At 33.9% G+C, this 20,292-nt stretch overlaps 1 long non-coding RNA gene and 1 pseudogene across 1 annotated transcript; one reads left to right on the top strand and one right to left on the bottom strand.

The window, feature by feature from the left end:
* Nucleotides 1-3,200: 3,200 nt before the first annotated feature.
* Nucleotides 3,201-7,839, bottom strand: LOC148300023 (uncharacterized). Its single transcript, XR_015839007.1, has 3 exons — nucleotides 7,816-7,839; nucleotides 6,473-6,531; nucleotides 3,201-3,272 (listed from the first exon to the last, which is right to left on the bottom strand). It is a non-coding gene; the product is annotated as an uncharacterized LOC148300023 (long non-coding RNA).
* Nucleotides 7,840-15,995: 8,156 nt separating this feature from the next.
* Nucleotides 15,996-20,258, top strand: LOC148300024 (DNA-directed RNA polymerases I, II, and III subunit RPABC3 pseudogene; annotated as a pseudogene).
* The last annotated feature ends 34 nt before the right edge of the window (nucleotides 20,259-20,292 follow it).

A 20,292-nucleotide genomic window follows, 5' to 3' on the forward strand; every position in this document is an offset into this window, starting at 1 on the left:
GAAAATGATGAATGAAAATATTGATTATATCGGCTGTTATAAACACTTCACGAGTCTAATACAATCCTTTATATGGTATGGTTTTTTTTTAATTTATTTAATATGGTTACATTTTTAAGTAAAACATAATACATTTTCTGAACATTTATACAAATAATAATAATAATAATTTGTATAGTATTTTTGTAAAACACTACCTCAAGGGCGCATATCGCTCACTCCTTTCAAGAACGTCATAAATCAAAAATCGTCAATTTTCAGTTGTGCGTGTTTTCGGAATGCCCAGAAAATGTACTATATCCCAGCAAAAGAGGCATATTTTTAACTAAATATTTTTCAAATGGAGAAAAGACCTTCAGGTTTTACCTAAAAATATCTCTTGCACAATAAAAACTTGATATTTATTTTTAATACATTGTATTATATTTTTAAACATTAAAAACGTTCTCCCGAAAAATCAAGTTTTTTTGATTTATGACGTTCTTGAAAGGAGTGAGCGATATGGCAAACTTCTGGTTTTAGATTCGCTGTGCCTGTCCAAAAAAGAGACTGAGCTCTTGTGCTTGGAGAGGGACTTACACTCATAGTTTAATGTTTTATATTATTGATTATTATTATTTAGTCTTTTTTTTATATTTTTTGCAGATTTATATGAAGTATACATTATATTTTTTGACATCTTATCAAAGATGAAGAAGAATATGGAAGTCTGGGCATTTACGGGGCTGACGACCGTCATAGGCTGGTTTAAGTGATCACTTTACACACGTGTAACATTCACCAATTCTACCCATTATTGACAACCACACTACTCAAATTCTTGGAAGTTCTATATATATGAACCAATTTAGAAACCTTGTTCTTGAATCACTAGAACTTCACTAGAGACATCTATTGGTGAGATGTAAAGAAGCTTTTTATTAAGCAGAAACTCTTATATTAGTATGTGAGATCCGAATCCTGGATTATAATCACACACATGAGAAACGCCAGAAAATACCATTTTCATTTTTATTATTAAGCTTATAATTTGACCAGATAATTTATTTACAACATTTTGAGTGTGTCCAAATACTTGTTCACTAAATCTGGATTATCTCCAATTACAGGAGTAATTTTCATTTTAAATCAAATTCTTTTTAATTCAAAATGAAAATAACCTCTGTAATTGGAGATAATCCAGATTTTGTGAACAAGTATTTGGACACACTCAAAATGTTGTAGTATACATTAATTTTTTTCTTAAGAATTTTTATATCTTCTATTTTTCTTATTTCTTTAGCGAGTTTTTTGAAATATTTAATTCCCAAATATTTGAAGTTTTGTTGAAATTGCTTAGTATTGCATTTTGGAGTTGAAAAATCATTTAGGAATCTCGAAGATAGACTTTTTTAAATTCAAATATTTGTCATCCTTTAGTATTTGAAAAATTGCGTTTTTTTTATAAATGGTTTCTATGTTTGGGACTTTTGTAAATAATAATTTTGTTGAATATAGATATCGCTCACTCCTTTCAAGAACGTCATAAATCAAAAAACTTGATTTTTCAGGAGATCGTTTTTAAAGTTTAAAAATATAATACAATTTGTAAAAAATAAATATCAAGCCACTTTTTGAACTTTTAACTATGCAACAGATCCTTTTAGGTAAAACCTAAAGGTTTTTTCTCCATTTGAAAAATATTTAGTATATTTAAAAAAATAATTAAACAATACCTTTTCTTCAAAATGCAAAAACAACACTTTCTGACCTGCAGCGGGTAAATATTAAGTTAAAAATATGTCGCTTTTCCTGGAATATAGTACATTTTTTGGGCATTCTGAAAACACGCACAACTGAAAATTGATGATTTTTGATTTATGACGTTCTTGGAAGGAGTGAGCGATATATATTTTTTAATATTATGACGTTCTTGGAAGGAGTGAGCGATATATATTTTTTAATATATAATGTTATATTAGATATTCCTATCGTCTGACAACGATCCATTCCAAGACCACCCTGTACTGCCGATTCCATATCGCGTTTAATTAATATACAACAGGCCTGAGGGATTAGATTAAAAAGCGGAGTTATCCATGTAGGTGAGCAGTCTCCATTCACCCCACGCGGAGGGGGCCGACTCTCGAAGTAGCGATGATCTTCATGTTTTTGTACTACTCGACATTAGTGGGTGTGTAGTGTAATGCTTGTCAACAGTGGTCTGACGGGGCTGACGACCGTCATAGACTGGTTTAAGTGATCACTTTACACACGTGTAACATTCACCAAATCTACCCATAATTGACAACCACACTTAAAATTCTTGAAAGTTCTATAAATATATTTATGAACCAATTACGAATCATTGTTTTTGAATTACTAGAACTTCACTAGAGACATCTATTGGTGATATCAAAAGAAGCTTTTATTGAGCAGGAACTCTTATATTTGTATGTGAGGTCCGAATCCTGGATTATAATCACATACAGGAGTAACGCCAGAAAATATTATATATATATATATATATATATATATATATATATATATATATATATATATATATATATATATATATATATAAATATATATATATATATATATATATATATATATATATATATATATATATATATATATATATATATATATATATATATATATATATATATATATATATATATATATATATATATATATATATATATATATATATATATATATATATATATATATATATATTTATACATATTTGTATTTATATGATTACCAGTTCACTGGTCCATTGCGTCAAATGACGCATTGACCATGATGACCATGTTTCCCGCAATGAATCAATGGTGACACCCGCCGTGTGGCATGTTGCGCCATCTTGTTGAAACCACAGTTTTGTCACATCAATGTCATTTAACTGACATGCGGAAAAGTAATCATGGTTTTTTACCCCAATACTATCACTTTTTTATTTTTATTTATTTGTATACATTTGTTTAGATCACAATTTATACATATTTAGAACAGACCCACCAAGCCACCTTGGAAGTCCTATTGACGATATAGACGAGGTATGTGTGGACATACCCGGTATTCTGTCATATCTTATTCTACACGGTGCCCTGCGCACCACTCAGCTGTGGATAGAGGCCAGAAGGAGAAGATGAAGAACGCAAGGGGTTTGATAAAGTAATGCATGAAAAGAAAAGAAGTTATTGTATGGTAATGCTTATTTTATTATTTACATTAAAGTGTTGTGTTTAGAAGGGGAGAAAATGTATCCATTTCAAAAGGAAAACCTGTAAAGAAATATAAATAACATATTAAAAATTGAGGCGGATATTGGTGAGATCCGTTCGTTCAAATGATCTACATCATAGGAGCTGTAATATCTGAGCGATGAATCTTTTGGGCCATATACCATATACGTACATATACATATATACATTAGAGTGAAAAAATCACATATTTATTTGACCCCCCCCCCTTGGGAATCGAGCCCGGGATCTCCAGAACGGTAGTCAAGCGTGCTTACCATAGTATATATGTATAAATATATATATATATAAATATATATATATATATATATATATATATATATATATATATATATATATATATATATATATATATATATATATATATATATATATATATATATATATATATATATATATATATATATATATATATATATATATATAAATATATTCTTCAAACCTTTATCCGCACCCCAATGGTGCATAGGGCACTATGTCATATAAACGCAGTGTTATCTTGATCGTTAACATACGAAGGAAAGGTGATCAGCCATCTGCTTCAGGTACCAGTCCAGGGTAATATTGAATAAATATTAGAGTGAAAAAATCACATATTTATTTGACCCCCCCCCCCCCCTTGGGAATCGAACCCGGGATCTCCAGAACGGTAACCAAGCGTGCTTACCATTACACTGCGGAGGCGGATGTATATATATATATATATATATATATATATATATATATATATATATATATATATATATATATATATATATATATATATATATATATATATATATATATATAGAAAATATAGAGAAAACAAACGTTTCTTATACAGCATGTTTAATTTCTCAATGATTAAGAAGCAGTGGAAAATGGAGGGTGTTGAAAGGAAAAGAGTAGGGGTGTGAGTAATTTACGGATAAAAAAAGTTTAAAAAAAATAATTTATGGAATATGTATTTTATATTAGTATCAATTTATTCCATATTAACGATTAACCCTGACAAGTTAAAATGTATCCATTTGAAAAATATAAAACTAATTTGTAAATGCAACTAGCCGTAACTCAAGTTGCGGCTGTTTGGCTTAACACGGCTCAAAGCATCCTTATGACTAACTTCTATCATATACAATCACAGATTTCGCTCCATCTCTTTCCTTTACCGAGATATTCATTATCCAAATAGCCGCAAAATTGTATTAATTTGATACATGTTTTGGAAAAAAACACCATTTTAAGTTAACTGCAAAGTCGTTTATCTCAAACCTACTGTTTTTAACATGCGGCTATTTGCCTTTGCACATTAGTATAGGCTATACAACTTATAATGTTGAAGCATAAGCGGTGTTGCATAAGCCAGTGTTCAGCAAACTGTTTCCATTCAAGGTACACCTACCAAATTAAGAAATTTCAGAGGTGCATATTAACCATATTATTATTTATTATTAAAACCCTTATCCGCACCCCAATGGTGCATAGGGCACTGTGTCTTATAGACGCAGTGTTATCATGATCGTTTTACACATGAAGGAAAGGTGATCAGCCCTCCGCTTCAGGTACCAGTCCATGGTAACATTGAATAAATATTACAGTGAAAAAATTACTTATATTTATTTTACCCCCCTTGGGAATCGAACCCGGGACCTCCAGAACGGTAGCCGAGCGTGATGACCATTACGCTACGGAGGCGGACATTATGTTACCATATTATGGTAACATATTTAACATATTATGTTTATATGAAATGTGAGCCTATATTACTGAGCACTGGCAATTAAAATATGGAGGAATTGTGCTATTTTCACAAAACCATACTTTTTTTTCGCGGTACACCAACTAATCACCGCGGTACACAAGTCGCTCACTCCTTTCAAGAACGTCATAAGTCAAAAATCGTAAATTTTCAGTTCTGCATGTTTTCGGAGTGTCCAGAAAATGTACTATATCCCAGCAAATGAGGCATATTTTTAACTTAATATTTACCCGCTACAGGGCAGAAAGTGTTGCTTTTGCATTTTGAATAAAAGGTATTGTTTAATTATTTTTTTAAATATACTTAATATTTTTCAAATGGAGAAAAAACCTTCAGGTTTTACTTAAAAAGATCTGTTGCACAGTAAAAAGTTCAAAAAGTGGCTTGATGTTTATTTTTAATACATTGTGTTATATTTTTAAACATTTTATAAACGTTATTCTGAAAAATCAAGTTTTTTGATTTATGACGTTCTTGAAAGGAGTGAGCGAAGTGTGCCAAGGCACACACGCGGCAGAACAATGGAATAAGCCATAGCTGGATTTCAGAGTTTTTTTTTAAGTCAAGGGATCTTGCATCACTTATGTTACCGTATTAGGTCTATTGTGACCTCCCTCTGTATCATAGCTCACTCTCAAGAGCAACATGTGTCATGTAGCTCTTGATATATCGCTCACTCCTTTCAACAACGTCCAAAAAAACTGGATTTTTCAGGAGATCGTTTTTAAAGTTTAAAAATGCATAACTAGCTAACTAACCATCACGCCGCTTCCCCGCAGTGATAGGCAGAGAGAATAGAACGCCACACCACTCTGTCGTTGCAAACATTCTTCGCCTCTTCCACGTTCATGCATCTCCTCATACACACCCGCCGATTGATTCAACTCCTAACCTGACCACTTTCAAGTATTCGGCATACTTAATCGTACCATGTTTTTCTCGGTCTTCCTCTGCTCCTTTTTCCACTTAAATTCGCCTCGTAAATTTGTTTTACCGTTCTTTCTTCACTCATTTGTTCCACATGTCCAAACCATTTCAACACACCTTTCTATATTTTTCGATCAAGTGTTTGGCATACTTGATCGTGCCAAGTTTTTCTCGGTCTTCCTCTAAAAATATATAATGTAATGTATTAAAAATAAGTATCAAGCCACTTGTTGAACTTTTTACTGTACAGATCTTCATAGGTAAAACCTGAAGGTTTTTCCTGCATTTGAAAAATATTTATATATTTATATAGGAAAAAACTTTTCTTCAAAATGCAAAAACAACACTTTCTGCCATGCAGTGGGTAAATATTAAGTTAAAAATATGCCACTTTTGCCGGGATATGGTACATTTTCTGGGCATTTCGAAAACATGCACAACTGCAAATTGTCGTTTTTTGATAAATGACGTTGTTGAAAGGAGTGAGCGATATTGGAATTTAGGTAGCTGAAGGTTGTTTACGTATATAAAATGTGCAAATACAGATACTTACAGATGGTTTTTTCAAATTTTTTGAGCATTCTCTTCTGCTATAAGCTTTCTGCGCAGCTCCTTAAATAAAACATTGCAAAACATTGATTTCAAAATAAATTGATTAAAATTGATTAATATCCAAGAAAAACACTTTCAATTCCTCGCCATAACACATCATTCTTCAGTAACTCCTTCTCTGTCCAAGCGGCCAGACTATGCTCTCCGCGTAAACAAATGCACCTTCTCTTATAACTTTTAAGAAACGTCTGAGACATTACTATCTATCATTAGAACCCTAACTGTCCATCAAACCTCCTCCCTCTACCTCCTTCCCTAAACTCCCTTCTTCCTTTGCCTTCCTTATTATCATCAATTTGTAATTTATGTTTTTTTAAATGTTTGAGCACTATCTACCTTCTGATTGCAAACAGCTATATCGTTCACTCCTTTCAAGAACGTCATAAATCAAAATACTTGATTTTTCAGGAGAACGTTTTTAAAGTTTAAAAATACAATACAATGTATTAAAAATAAATATCAAGCCACTTATTGAACTTTTTACTGTGCAACAGATCTTTTTTGGTAAAACCTGAAGGTTTTTTCCCCATTTGAAAATATTTAGTATATTTAAAAAAAATTCATTAAACAAAACCTTTTCTTCAAAATGCAAAAACAACATTTTCTGCCCTGTAGCGGGTGAATATTATGTTAAAAATATGCCGCTTTTGCTGGGATATAGTACATTTTCTGGACATTCCGAAAGCATGCACAACTGATGATTGTCGATTTTTGATTTATGACGTTCTTGAAAGGAGTGAGCTATATATCTACGCGTTATAATACTCCCGGTGGTATGTATTTACTACAACTCCACTTTTCAAATGAGAATATCAATATAAAATATAATAGATACGGGGTCACAGTATTTGTATTCCTCCGTAATATAATCACGTATTACATACATGAAAGTATTATAGTATAATGTTATTCAATTAGTGAAAAAATCGGGGATAAAATCACCAATACACAAACGTTTCCCATGTCATTATACGCGCTTGTCGTGACGTGTGTACTGCGCCAGTGCGCAGATCGTCTTACGCGACGGTCGTGTCGCTACGCTAGCTATTGCGGCTACTCACTATGTATTTTTTTTCTCTTTTTCAGATACTTTACCATAGCTAACATTACACAACTGTTATATTACAACCTCAACTATGATCAATTAAAGCAACATTTAGGAATTCACATTTTTCCCGTTTTAAAACCACTTTTTTATATGGTGGACACACTACATATCACGCGGAAGGGAAGGGTAAATAGAGTGGTGCACTGGGCACTATCCGAGGTGGAATCACAACTTACTTCGGGCAGTTCGACAGGCCCTCCCTTGTCGTCGGGCAGCCACGCGTCGGCGCTGTCTGGGGCCCGAGTAGCAGCTATTGCCGCAGCTAAGTTGAGCGCCAGGAAGGCCAGCAGCAGGAACAAGAAACGCATAGCTGGTAAACGCAAATACAAAAAAGAAAATCAACAATCATCAAAATTTTCAAAGTGTGTCCAAATACTTGTTCACAAATCTGGATTATCTCCAATTGTAGGAGTTATTTTTCATATTATTTCTTTGACATCTCATCAAAGATGAAGAAGAATATGGTAGTCTGGGCATTTACGAAGCCGACGACCGTCATATGCTGGTTTAAATTATCACTTTACACACGTGTAACATTCACCAATTCTACCCATTATTGACAACCACACTACTCAAATTCTTGGAAGCTCTATAAATATTTCGAAACATTATTCTTGAATCACTAGAACTTTACAAAGAAGCTTTTTATTGGGCAGAAACTCTTTTATTAGTATGTGAGGTCCGAATCCTGAATTATAATCACATACATGAGAAATGCCATAAAATTTCATTTTCTATTTTAATTCTACCCATGATTTTTATACAAATTTACTGACGACACTTGACTAAAGATGTCCCTGTAAGGATAGAATTATATTTTTAAATATAATAATATAATTTAATTTAGATAAATTAGGTGCATAATAGTAATATGTACAAAATTTATTGGTAATTTATGTACATGGTCAGCCTCGTCGGCTACCGTGCTGGAGGTACCGGGTTCGATTCCCAGGGGGATCAAATAAATATAAGTGATTTTTTCACTGTAATATTTATTTAATATTACCCTGGACAGGTACCTGAAGCGGAGGGCTGATCACCTTTCCTTCGTGTGTCAACGATCAAGAAAACGCTACCTTTATGTCACGCAGTGCCCTATGCACCGCTGGGTGCTGATGAGGGTTTGAAGTTGGTTATAATTATGATAATAGAGTCGAGAAAAATACCTTTTTATTGCGAGATGTCCTTATCGAATGGGTAGGTACAATGGAGTTGTGAGCAGGTTCCTTTGGGCTTACCACGTTTTATACACGTCTGGTCGTGGTGATTAACTTAAAATCGTGGTAATACAATTGTTAATTAGCCCCTATTAAAAAATTATAATAACTGTCACGACTTCGTGACGGCTTTGAAGAAAACAAAGCATTTAAAATGTATTTTAGTAGCGCTCGTTTTCTCACACGAATGTATATATATATATATATATATAGATATATATATATATATATATATATATATATATATATATATATATATATATATATATATATATATATATACATATATATACATGTATATATATATATATATATATATATATATATATATATATATATATATATATATATATATACATGTATATATATATATATATATATATATAAATATATATGTATATATATATATATATATATATATATATATATATATATATATATATATATATATATATATATATATATATATATATATATATATATATATATATATATATATATATATATATATATATATATATATATATATATATATATATATATATATATATATATATATATATATATATATATATATATATATATACATATATATACATTTATATATTATTTAATATTACCCTGGACTGGTTCCTGAAGCTCAAGAGTGATCACTTTGCCTTTATGCAAGTAATGATCAAGATAACACTGCGTCAATTTGATGCAGTGCCCTATGCACCATGGGATGCGGATAAGGGTTATAAGTAAATATATTTGATTCGCTGCTCAAGTCACCGGACGCGGCATGCGAACAAAACAAGATATACCCCCAACGAAGGTTTGATAGTCCCAAGGATTAACAGTAAATATGGGAGTCCAGCACTGCAATATATCGTTACAAACATTTTTAATTTGTTGCTGACGGAGGTTAGAGGTCAAAATAAAATATGGAACAAAGGCGAAATAAAGGAATGGGGAAATGATCGACAGTTAATTTTATGAAAATTGTAAAATGTTTATATTCTTAATTTTTTTTTCTTTTTTGTGTCCATAGTAGGTCAAAATCGTTGAAAACAATATAAATAATAATAATGAAACCCTTATCCGCACCCCAATGGTGCGTAGGGCACTGCGTCATAAAACGCAGTGATATCTTGGTCGTTTACACATGAAGGAAAGGTGATCAGCCCTCCGCTTCTGGTACCAGTCCATGGTAATATTGAATAAATATTACAGTGAAAAAATCACAAAAATTTATATGAACCCCCCTGACATTACGGAGGCAGACAGAAACAATAAAAAACGTATTAAAAAAAAACTCCACCGACAAGACACACAAGGTGGCTTGGAGGGTCTCTGAATTATTTTTTTTTTAAATATGTAAAAAATGTGATTTAAATAGATGTATTTTTTATTAAAACCCTTATCCGCACCTAATGGTGCACAGGGCACTGCCTCAAATTGACGCAGTGTTATCTTGATCATTACTTACAAGGTAAGGTGATCGTATAGCGCTTCAGGAACCAGTATTATATAAATATTACAGTATTAAATCACCAATATTTATTTTCATCCCCCCCCTGGGAAAGCGAAATAAATGTATACAAATAAAACATTAATAAAACAAAATAAAGAAGACAATACAAAGGCTGGATGCTCTCTTTGCGCTTGTTTAGGGGTGTGGGTAGGTACCCCGCGAGGGTGCTCCGAACAGGTACATACTTTGCCCAAATTTATTGAATCATTACCTCCCCCTCGGAACAGATTACAAGCCGCTAAAGAGAAGCGCGTGTCCCCCCTATTAATAAAAACATTCCTCTTGCCCTCCCCCCCGGATAACCGGGGCAAGTAGCGACAATAAGGCGAGTACCTACCGCCCGCGCGAGGAATTCGTCTATGACATTTATTACAATTCGCGCGGGATGTATGGGCCGGGGGTGAAGCTGTTTGCATTGGTTTTAAGTGTGTACAAATTTGTGTTTGCGAATGTCGGATTATTTTGGCACGGAAGTTATTTACATCAACATTTTTACTATTGTATTTTATAAAGTATATACATATATTTAGTATGTATATATATATATATATATATATATATGGATAGCGAGAGAATGACTAAGAAAATATATGTGGCGAATGTGAGAGGGAAAACAGAACGTGGACGACCGAAAAAGACTTGGCACGATCAGATCAATCAGAACCTAAAATCTGGCGGTGTCAAAAGTCTGCGTAATCGGAGGGCATGTATGTCTAGATGTATGGATGTGAAGGAGGCGAGGAGTGTATGTCAGGACAGAAGAGTGTGGCGTTCCATCCTCTCTGCCTATCCTTGCGGGGAAACGGCGTTATGGTAGTAGTAGTAGTATATATATATATATATATATATATATATATATATATATATATATATATATATATATATATATATATATATATATATATATATATATATATATATATATATATATATATATATATATATATATATATATATATATATATATATATATATATATATATATATATATATATATATATTGGATGCGGATAAAGGTTTAAATACAAATATATATATTTTTATATATATATATATATATATATATATATATATATATATATATATATATATATATATATATATATATATATATATATATATATATATATATTTGTATTTAAACCTTTATCCGCATCCTAATGGTGCATAGGAAACTGCATCATATAAACACAGTGTTATCTTCATCGTTAACACACCTCATAAAATTATAACTTTTACTGTTTTACCAATAAATATGGTACATATAACTATTATGCACGTATTTTATCGTGTCTAGACCAGAAATGTGATCAATTGACAAGAAACTTGAAAAAATAACTCAATAAAACATTAAACCTGGGAAGTAAAGTTTTGATTTTTAACAGATTTTAGTTGATATTTTAATCAAAAGGATAATTCCATCCTTACAGGGACATCTTTGGTCAAGTGTCGTCAGTAAATTTGTATAAAAATTATAAGAAATAATGCATTACATAAAGCTTTCTTTACTGAATTGTAGATATCATACTTAATAGAAGACTTAAGGCATGACCATATCAAAGAGTCCAGTTAGATGCAAATTAGTTGTAAACAACAGAACCGTTGAACAGGTGATGAAGTTCAAGTATCTCGGAGTTGACATCAGTAGCTACGGTGATCTATATCAGTGCTCTGCAACCTTTTCTCACCTATGACACACTAAAATCCTTCCTATTGTTCCGCGGCACACCAAAAGATTAAGTATATATAGACCAATGAAAAATTATTTTATTGTAGTAATTATTATCTGCCTCCGTAGTGTAATGGTCAGCACGCTCAGCTACCGTTCTGGAGGTCCCGGGTTCGATTCCCAGGGGGAGGGTTAAATAAATATAAATGATTTTTTCAGTCTAATATTTCTTGATATTATTTTTTGACATCTCATCAAAGATGAAGAAGAATATGGAAGTCTGGGCATTTACGGGGCTTACGACCGTCATAGGCTGGTTTAAGTGATCACTTTACACACGTGTAACATTCACCAATTCTACCCATTACTGACAACCACACTACTCAAATTCTTGGAAGTTCTATATATATGAACCAATTTAGAAACATTGTTCTTGAATCACTAGAACTTCACTAGAGACATCTATTGGTGAGATGTAAAGAAGCTTTTTTATTAAGCAGAAACTCTTATATTAGAATTGGTGAATGTTACACGTGTGTAAAGTGATCACTTAAACCAGCCTATGACGGTCGTAAGCCCCGTAAATGCCCAGACTTCCATATTCTTCTTCATCTTCGATGAGATGTCAAAAAATAATATGAAAATAACTCCTGTAATTGGAGATAATCCAGATTTTGTTAACAAGTATTTGGACACACTCAAAATGTTGTTAATATTTATTCCATACTACCCTGGCCTGGTACCTGAAGCGGAGGGCTAATCACCTTTCCTTCATGTGTTAACTATCAAGATAACACTGCGCTTATATGATGCAGTGCCCTATGCACCATTGGGGTGCGGACAAGGGTTGAGAGAGAGAGAATTATTATATCCTACATTTTGAAAAACAAACAATATTATGAAAAATAATTCGTCATCGTGTATTAAATACAAAATGAAAAACTGTAAAATGTCATATACATTCAATTTGATCGCGGCACACCTGTATCCGGCTCATGGCACACCAGTGTGCCACGGCACACCGGTTGCGGAGCTCTGGTCTATATGGTGAGACTCAGAAACAAATAAGCAAGGCTGCAGTTATATCCGAATGCTTTAGAAACTCGGTGTGGAAGAAAAAACACACGAGAATAGAAAGTAACATGAAAATATACAAAACATGTGTTGGACCAATAGCCACTTATGGGATTGAGGCAAGAGCAGATACTTCCAGAACAAAATCTCCACTTGGAACCACCGAGATGAAGACTCCCCGATCCACAGCCGGAAACACATTGCGAGACCGAGTAAGGAATACCGACATCCGGGGCATGTGCAAGACGGAGGATATCGTGAGGCGGGGACGACAACGAAGGCGATACTGGAAGGAACATATAAACAGAATGTCAGAAGACAGACTTCCACGTATCGCCCTCCGAGGCAACCCTGAAGGACGCAGACCCCCAGGCAGACCTCCGAAAAGATGGAAACACAGCTGGGAGTCAACATCCTTAGAGCGACATGCGGAGGCACAAACAGATCCCTAGGATCTACAAAAAGAAGAAGAAGAAGACAATAAAGTATCTTATAATATGAATTACCACAGATGGGGGCGTGGCTTAAACTGCGGCTGATTTGCGAATGTAAAAACATACCTACCGCCAAAGTTTGGCGGCAGGTACGCCGATGGGTTAAACATCACATGTTATATAAATATTTTCCCATTATATTAATTTTAATAATAAATCAATATTTAAAAAACTTTTTTTTAAAGACAGAAAAAGTTTGCGTGTTTTTTGGACATCCTTGTTTTGTTCTTCTGATCACATTAGCCAAACATGCTTTCTCTCCCATTATCCATTCGCTTCGCAAGTCCATACCGCTTTTAAAAACATTTTTTAGTGCTTCACCTGATTCCCAATTCCGCCTCACTTTCTTTCCGATATTTCGTTTAAATGTATTGAATAATTTAAATTTGGTATTCTATTCTCTCTGCCTACCCCTGCACTGTAGCGGCGTGATGGTTAGTTAGTTAAATCCGAAATACAATCAACAAAAAAATTACTTATTGAAAATAACATACAATTTATAAGTAGGTACCAAACGATTTTTGAACATAGACATAAATATTTTATCTGCACGTATCCACCTTAAAATATATTCTTTCTAGTTTTTTGTCTATGTCACCTGCGAGTTTAGTGATGGGCTACTCCACCGATATCAATAGTCGAAGTGTCGAGAGATGGTTGAAAAATCGGTTACGTTTGTGTTGTTTGATTCTTTATCTCAAATTGATATATTCGTCTGGTAGTCAATTAGTATAATTCCGAGTATGTAACACATAGAATGTTAGAATTTTTGGCATGTGATGGTCACAACTATCGGTAAAAAAAGGCTTTTCAGTTGGCTTGGCCATGTACTTCGCATGTCTGCCGAGAGCCGTCATCAAGCTCGCCTCCTTTACAAGGCATCAGGTTCCCGACCACTGCTGACAATTCGTCGGCAGTTCTCGTCAGAACTTCATGACGTGGACCTGACTTGGAAGGATCCAAGGCAGCTTGCTGCTGACAAAAAGCCTGGATACAGTTGTGGACTTCATTTGTTCTACATAGGGAGTGGATATGGTTTAATAATAATCATATACATTGTAATATATAGAACCTGTTGCCAACAAGCAAATATACAAAAGCAAATACATTTGCGCCATCTGTTTTTTTTTCTCCATTTTAAAAATATAAAGACTGCAAGATTGATCGCATTTATGCAGAAGCAGTCGTGTAAACAAAACATCCATCCAATATTTTTTTCTAATCTAGGGCGAAAGTTTCATGAAGTGCCCACGTCATCAGTTCAAGTAATCATTATAACGATTATGAAGTCTATATTTGACCTGATGATGGAATACTTTTTCCAAAACCGGTAGTCATGTAGCAGTGTTTTTAAGTGGTATTTAGACAGTGAACGATGTATGATAAGGAAAGTGTAACAAGGGTTATTTAAAGTCCTCTATGCAGTGTTTGTTCGCCTCCGTGATGTAGTGGTTAGCGTGTTAAGCTACCGCGCTGGAGCTCCTGGGTTCGATTTCCAGATGGGGAGTTGTTAATAAATATTAGTGATTTTACACTCTAATATTTATTCAATATTAACCTGGACTGCTCCCTGAAGCGCAAGAATGATCACCTTGCCTTCATGTAAGTAACGATCAAGATAACATTGCGTAAATACAAAGCAGTGCCTTATGCACCATTGGGTGCTGATAAGCGTTAGAAAATTGAGTATTTGACAAGCTTAAGAATACATTATTCATATAATGTATTAAGGTGGAGACTGATCGGAGCATTTCGTCGTAACATCGATCGCGGCGAGCATCAGCGAGCATCCGAAACTGTGGATGGAGCGCTCGGCTCGCTGTACTGACTGCCTGAATGCTCGCATCGTTACGTGTTACGTTACGACCAAATGTTCCAGTCAGTATCCACCTTTATGCTAAATTTTAGTGCCGAGGTGCTTGCTATTTAGTCCGGCAAAATTTGTTTTTATTAGTTTATATTTAAATCATTCATAAAATCTGAGCACCCCAGGGCTTGTTCAGTTGAATTTGAATTTAAGTTAGTTGTGTAGCCTACAGTGAGTGGATTTATTCTTTATGTTTCAAGTTATTAAAACATCATGTAGTTCATGAGTGAAAATTCTAGCAAAAACACTCGCGATTTTATAATAATACATATTTAAACGTTTGAATAGCTGAAGCGAGTGGCGCATAATAGACCAGAATGGTGATAAAGGAATCGTTTGTTGCTGCAAACCAATCCACAAGATTGAGACCACAAAAGACATGTAATTATAATTTACATTTGAAAAAACACTAGCAATCATCCATCAACCGAACTATCATCCGAACAAATCGATTATTCGATTATCGTGATTATTTATTTCAATAACCTCACTAAATGTCAGAAAACCGACAAATGGCGGTATACAGTGCAGCGGAAGTTTGTTGACGTTTATCATTCGTGTTAGTTAGACTGTTCTCCATTAGTTAACCGCAAACGTGCATATTTATTTATGAAAACAGTGCTTAAAGACGTGGTTTGATTATAATATTGGTGTTTTTATTGTTAAATTAGTGGCTATTCGTATTTGGCGGGAGGAGGAATTCCAACCTCAAAATGACGGGCGTTCTTTTCGAGGATATTTTCAACATTAAGGATATGGATCCCGAGGGGAAAAAGTTCGACAGGGCGAGCAGACTGCACTGCGAGTCAGAATCCTTCAAGATGGACCTCATTCTTGACATCAATTCCTGGCTATACCCGATGGAGCTCGGCGACAAATTTAGGTTAGGTCAACATTTTTTTAAAAACCTTTTAACTGCCGGCAGGTACATGTACGGCGGTACCCAGCACGCCGCGAATTTTACGACAAAAATAAAACCTTCTAAACATATTGTTATTGAAAGTGTATTAACGTTTATTTATAAAACTTGCCAAATAAATGAAGAGCGCGCCAGTCGTGCAGTCATTTATCCATTATCATAAAATTAATTGTTCATGGTGCAGGTTTGTCACAAAATTTATCATAGAAAATATGAAAACTAAATTATATGTCAAAAATAATTGTTTCTGTTAGTTTAATATTAAAAGTATACACACACACTGATTTAAAAAAAATTAAAAATTAAAAATCATCAGAATCCACACTAAAATCACTGTCATCAGATTCGGCAGTGACGGCAACTCGGGGATTATTGGACAACCCTGAGCGCCATCAGTTGTTCCGACGACAAAGCTATCTTTAATTTACGTTTAAAGTGGTAAAAACAAATTCTGTTTGAATTCTAAGTATGCAAAGACATTCTCAATAGATGTCACTATGCGTTCAATATATTTGTACATTTTAAATAATTGATTTTCTTTACTAAAAGCCCATTTGAAACGGCGCGTCATAAGACATAATTTTTGTATGAGCGGCGTTCTGATCACAGAAAATTATGCGTCTTAATACGCTCTTGGCAGTTAATACATTCTGAGGTATCTCTACATGAGAGAGTGCGGATGTTATCCTCGGCTCTACTTGACCCAGTTTCTTCAGGGTATGCTCGGCTACAGCAGTCTAGAGACTAGAAGGAATGTGTATTTGATTACGCATTTTTATCGATTGTTGCGCGGTATGATGGATAATCCTGAAATTATCCGGAACATTGGTCTGTATGTTCCCGATAGTTAGCTAAGACAGCGTCGGCATAGATTGTTTCACATTCCTATACACAGGACCAACCTGCCGATGGTTATGCCTGCAGGAAGAGCTACCGCTATGTTGAACAATATCTCATTGGATATGGATCTGTTCCATGTGTCTGAAGGAGTTCTCCGAAGTCGGATTCTTGTACACCTTTAGCAATAGTATTCTTGCTTATTTTCTATTTTTGTTAATGTATACGATTTAAATTTACGTTGTGTATATTATCTATAAATAAATTGAATTGAATTGAATTGAATGTATAAACTTTTAAGCATCATGATTCTACTCGGGCTTGTTAGTATTTTTAAAAATTTAAACAATTCAGAAATCAAATAAACGCCAAAGACTTTTCAAATTGCTTTTACATAAAAAAAGGTCCAATTTTAACCTTATAACCGCGTTAACTTTGTTCCTAAGAGACGCCCGTGCGCGGCAGTATTTCGCCGTTTTTTAAATGATTACTTTTATCATGTATTTAGTTAAGAAACGATTTATTTTCCTAAACAAAAACGTTCAATGGGATTTATTGTGCCTTTTTGGTACTCTATAATACACGCGTGTCACATTATTCTTGAAATATATCGTAATATAAACAAATTAGATCGTAACATAAATAAATCAAAACACGCATCGTGTGTCACTCTTAACCCACTGGCGATGCGTAGCGTCGAGAGTGAGACAGATATAGGGCATGATTATGGCGCAGATTAATTACCGACCGCAAGAAAAATCAGGGATCTGTTCTTTTATTTATCCTTGTGATGTTACAAATTATTAGTCAGATATTTCAACAGATGTCATAAGGCCGAGGATTGACGTATTATTTTATCCAAAGTTCCACACCATGAAAAAATCCCTCCAAGTTGAACTGAGGTTGGAAACTTGGAGCAATGTAAAAACACAAACGCTTATGTCAGCCGCGTATGGGGCATGTTTTGTTAAAACACATACGGTTATGCGAGCCGCGTGGATCCGGTTAAAGTAATTGTATTAACCACGAAGCAACATCATTTCTCAAAAAACTCTTTATTTTTCGTGTAAATTAAATCAATAAAAAAGTGTTATTTTAAATATACACACTTTCTAAAATGGGGGGAGGAGGTGATACCGACTTACGCTAAAATATTTTGGTGTAATTGTTAAAAAAGTTCCCCGACCGCTGACGTTATGTTTTTTTTTTTAATCACCTAACGTCCAAGTGACTCTGAAATCTAGCTACGGCTTATGGAACACCGCTTATCATGACCCTACTCAGGCTTCAACTTTTTAAGTTTCACAGCCTATGCCTACCCGTGAGTGGATTTACTCTTTATGTTTAAAGTTACTATAATTTCATGTAATTCATGAGTGAAAATTCTGGGCAAAAACACTCGCTATCTCGCTAGAGGCGTGAGTTTATAAATTTTATTGATTCTAAATTAGCGGCGAAGTTACTTAGGTGTATGATTTTACTAGGATGTGAGTTTACTTACCGCTCACTCCTTTCAAGAACGTCATAAATCAAAAAACTTGATTTTTCAGGAGATCGTTTTTAAAGTTTAAAAATATAATGAAATGTATTAAAAATAAATATCGAGCCACGTTTTGAACTTTTTACTGTGCAACGGATGTTTTAAGGTAAAACCTGAATGTTTTTTCTCCATTTGAAAAATATTTAGTAAATTTAAAAAAATAATTAAACCATACCTTTTCTTCATAATGCAAAAACAACACTTTCTGCCCTGTAACGGGTAAATATTAAGTTAAAAATATGCCGCTTTTGCTGGGATATAGTACATTTTCTAGGTATTCCGAAAACATGCACAACTGAAAATTGACGATATTTGACGTTGTTGAAAGGAGTGAGCGATATTGGATTTTGGTAGCTGAAGGTTGTTTATGAATATAAAATGTACAAATACAGTTGCTTACAGATGGTTTTTTCAATTTTTTTGAGCATTCTCTTCTGCTGCAAGCTTTCTACGCAGCTCCTTAAATGAAATCATTTCAAAATATTGATTTTAGAATAAATTGATTAAAAATTGTTTAATATCCAAGAAAGAACACTTTCCATTCCTCGCCATAACACATCATTCTTCGGTAACTCCTTCTCTGTTGAAAGGAGTGTGCGATTTGTTAGCAACATTTACACCACTGAATAGGGCATTTTTAGGCACCAATAACACCATGAAAAAGGACTTTTTTGGGCAACAATTAATCTATTGAAAAGGGCGTTTACGGGGAACATTTACCCCATTCAATGAGAGATTTGTAGGCAACATTTACATTATTGAATAAGGCTTTTTTGGGCAACATTCACAGTATTGAATATGGCTTTTTTGATCTCCATTCACAATATTGAATAGGGCTTTTTTGATCTCCATTCGCATTATTGAATAGGGCTTTTTTGGGCACTATTCACAATATTAAATAGGGCTTTTTAGGCACCATTCACAATATTGAATAGGGCTTTTTTGGGCACCATTCACAATATTGAATATGTTTTTTTTGGGCACAATTCACAATATTAAATAGGGCTTTTTTGGGCACCATTCACAGTATTAAATAGGGCTTTTTTGGGCACCATTCACAGTATTGAATAGGGCTTTTTTGGGCACCATTCACAGTATTGAATAGGGCTTTTTTGGGTACCATTCACAATATTGAAAAGGGCATAACTCATCACCCATACAATGATCCCAAACTATAGAACAAATTGACGGGGAGCAGAATGAACTAGTACTGATTGTCTTGCTTATGTATCGACATTGTTCCAGGCTGGTTTTGGCGACTACCCTCCGCGAGGACGGCTATCCGGACGGGGGGGAGTGGAACCCGGAAGACAAGGAAGCCACAAGGCAGGACAGCTTTGAGTATGTCATGTACGGGAAGATCTACAGGTGCACTGGCCCTAATATTACTGTTTTTATTAAAATTACACACTTGAATATACCACTTTATCGAGTTTTATTTTTATTTACGACTAGTTTCGAAAAGGACAGATGTTTTCATCTTCTGGTATGAATTAAAACAGTTTCGTTTTAATTTGTAC

The sequence above is a fragment of the Brachycentrus maculatus genome, unplaced genomic scaffold (genome assembly GCF_059751285.1).
Source record: "Brachycentrus maculatus isolate JH-2025_06_01 unplaced genomic scaffold, ASM5975128v1 h1tg000852l, whole genome shotgun sequence".
Taxonomy (NCBI): Eukaryota; Metazoa; Arthropoda; class Insecta; order Trichoptera; family Brachycentridae; genus Brachycentrus; species Brachycentrus maculatus.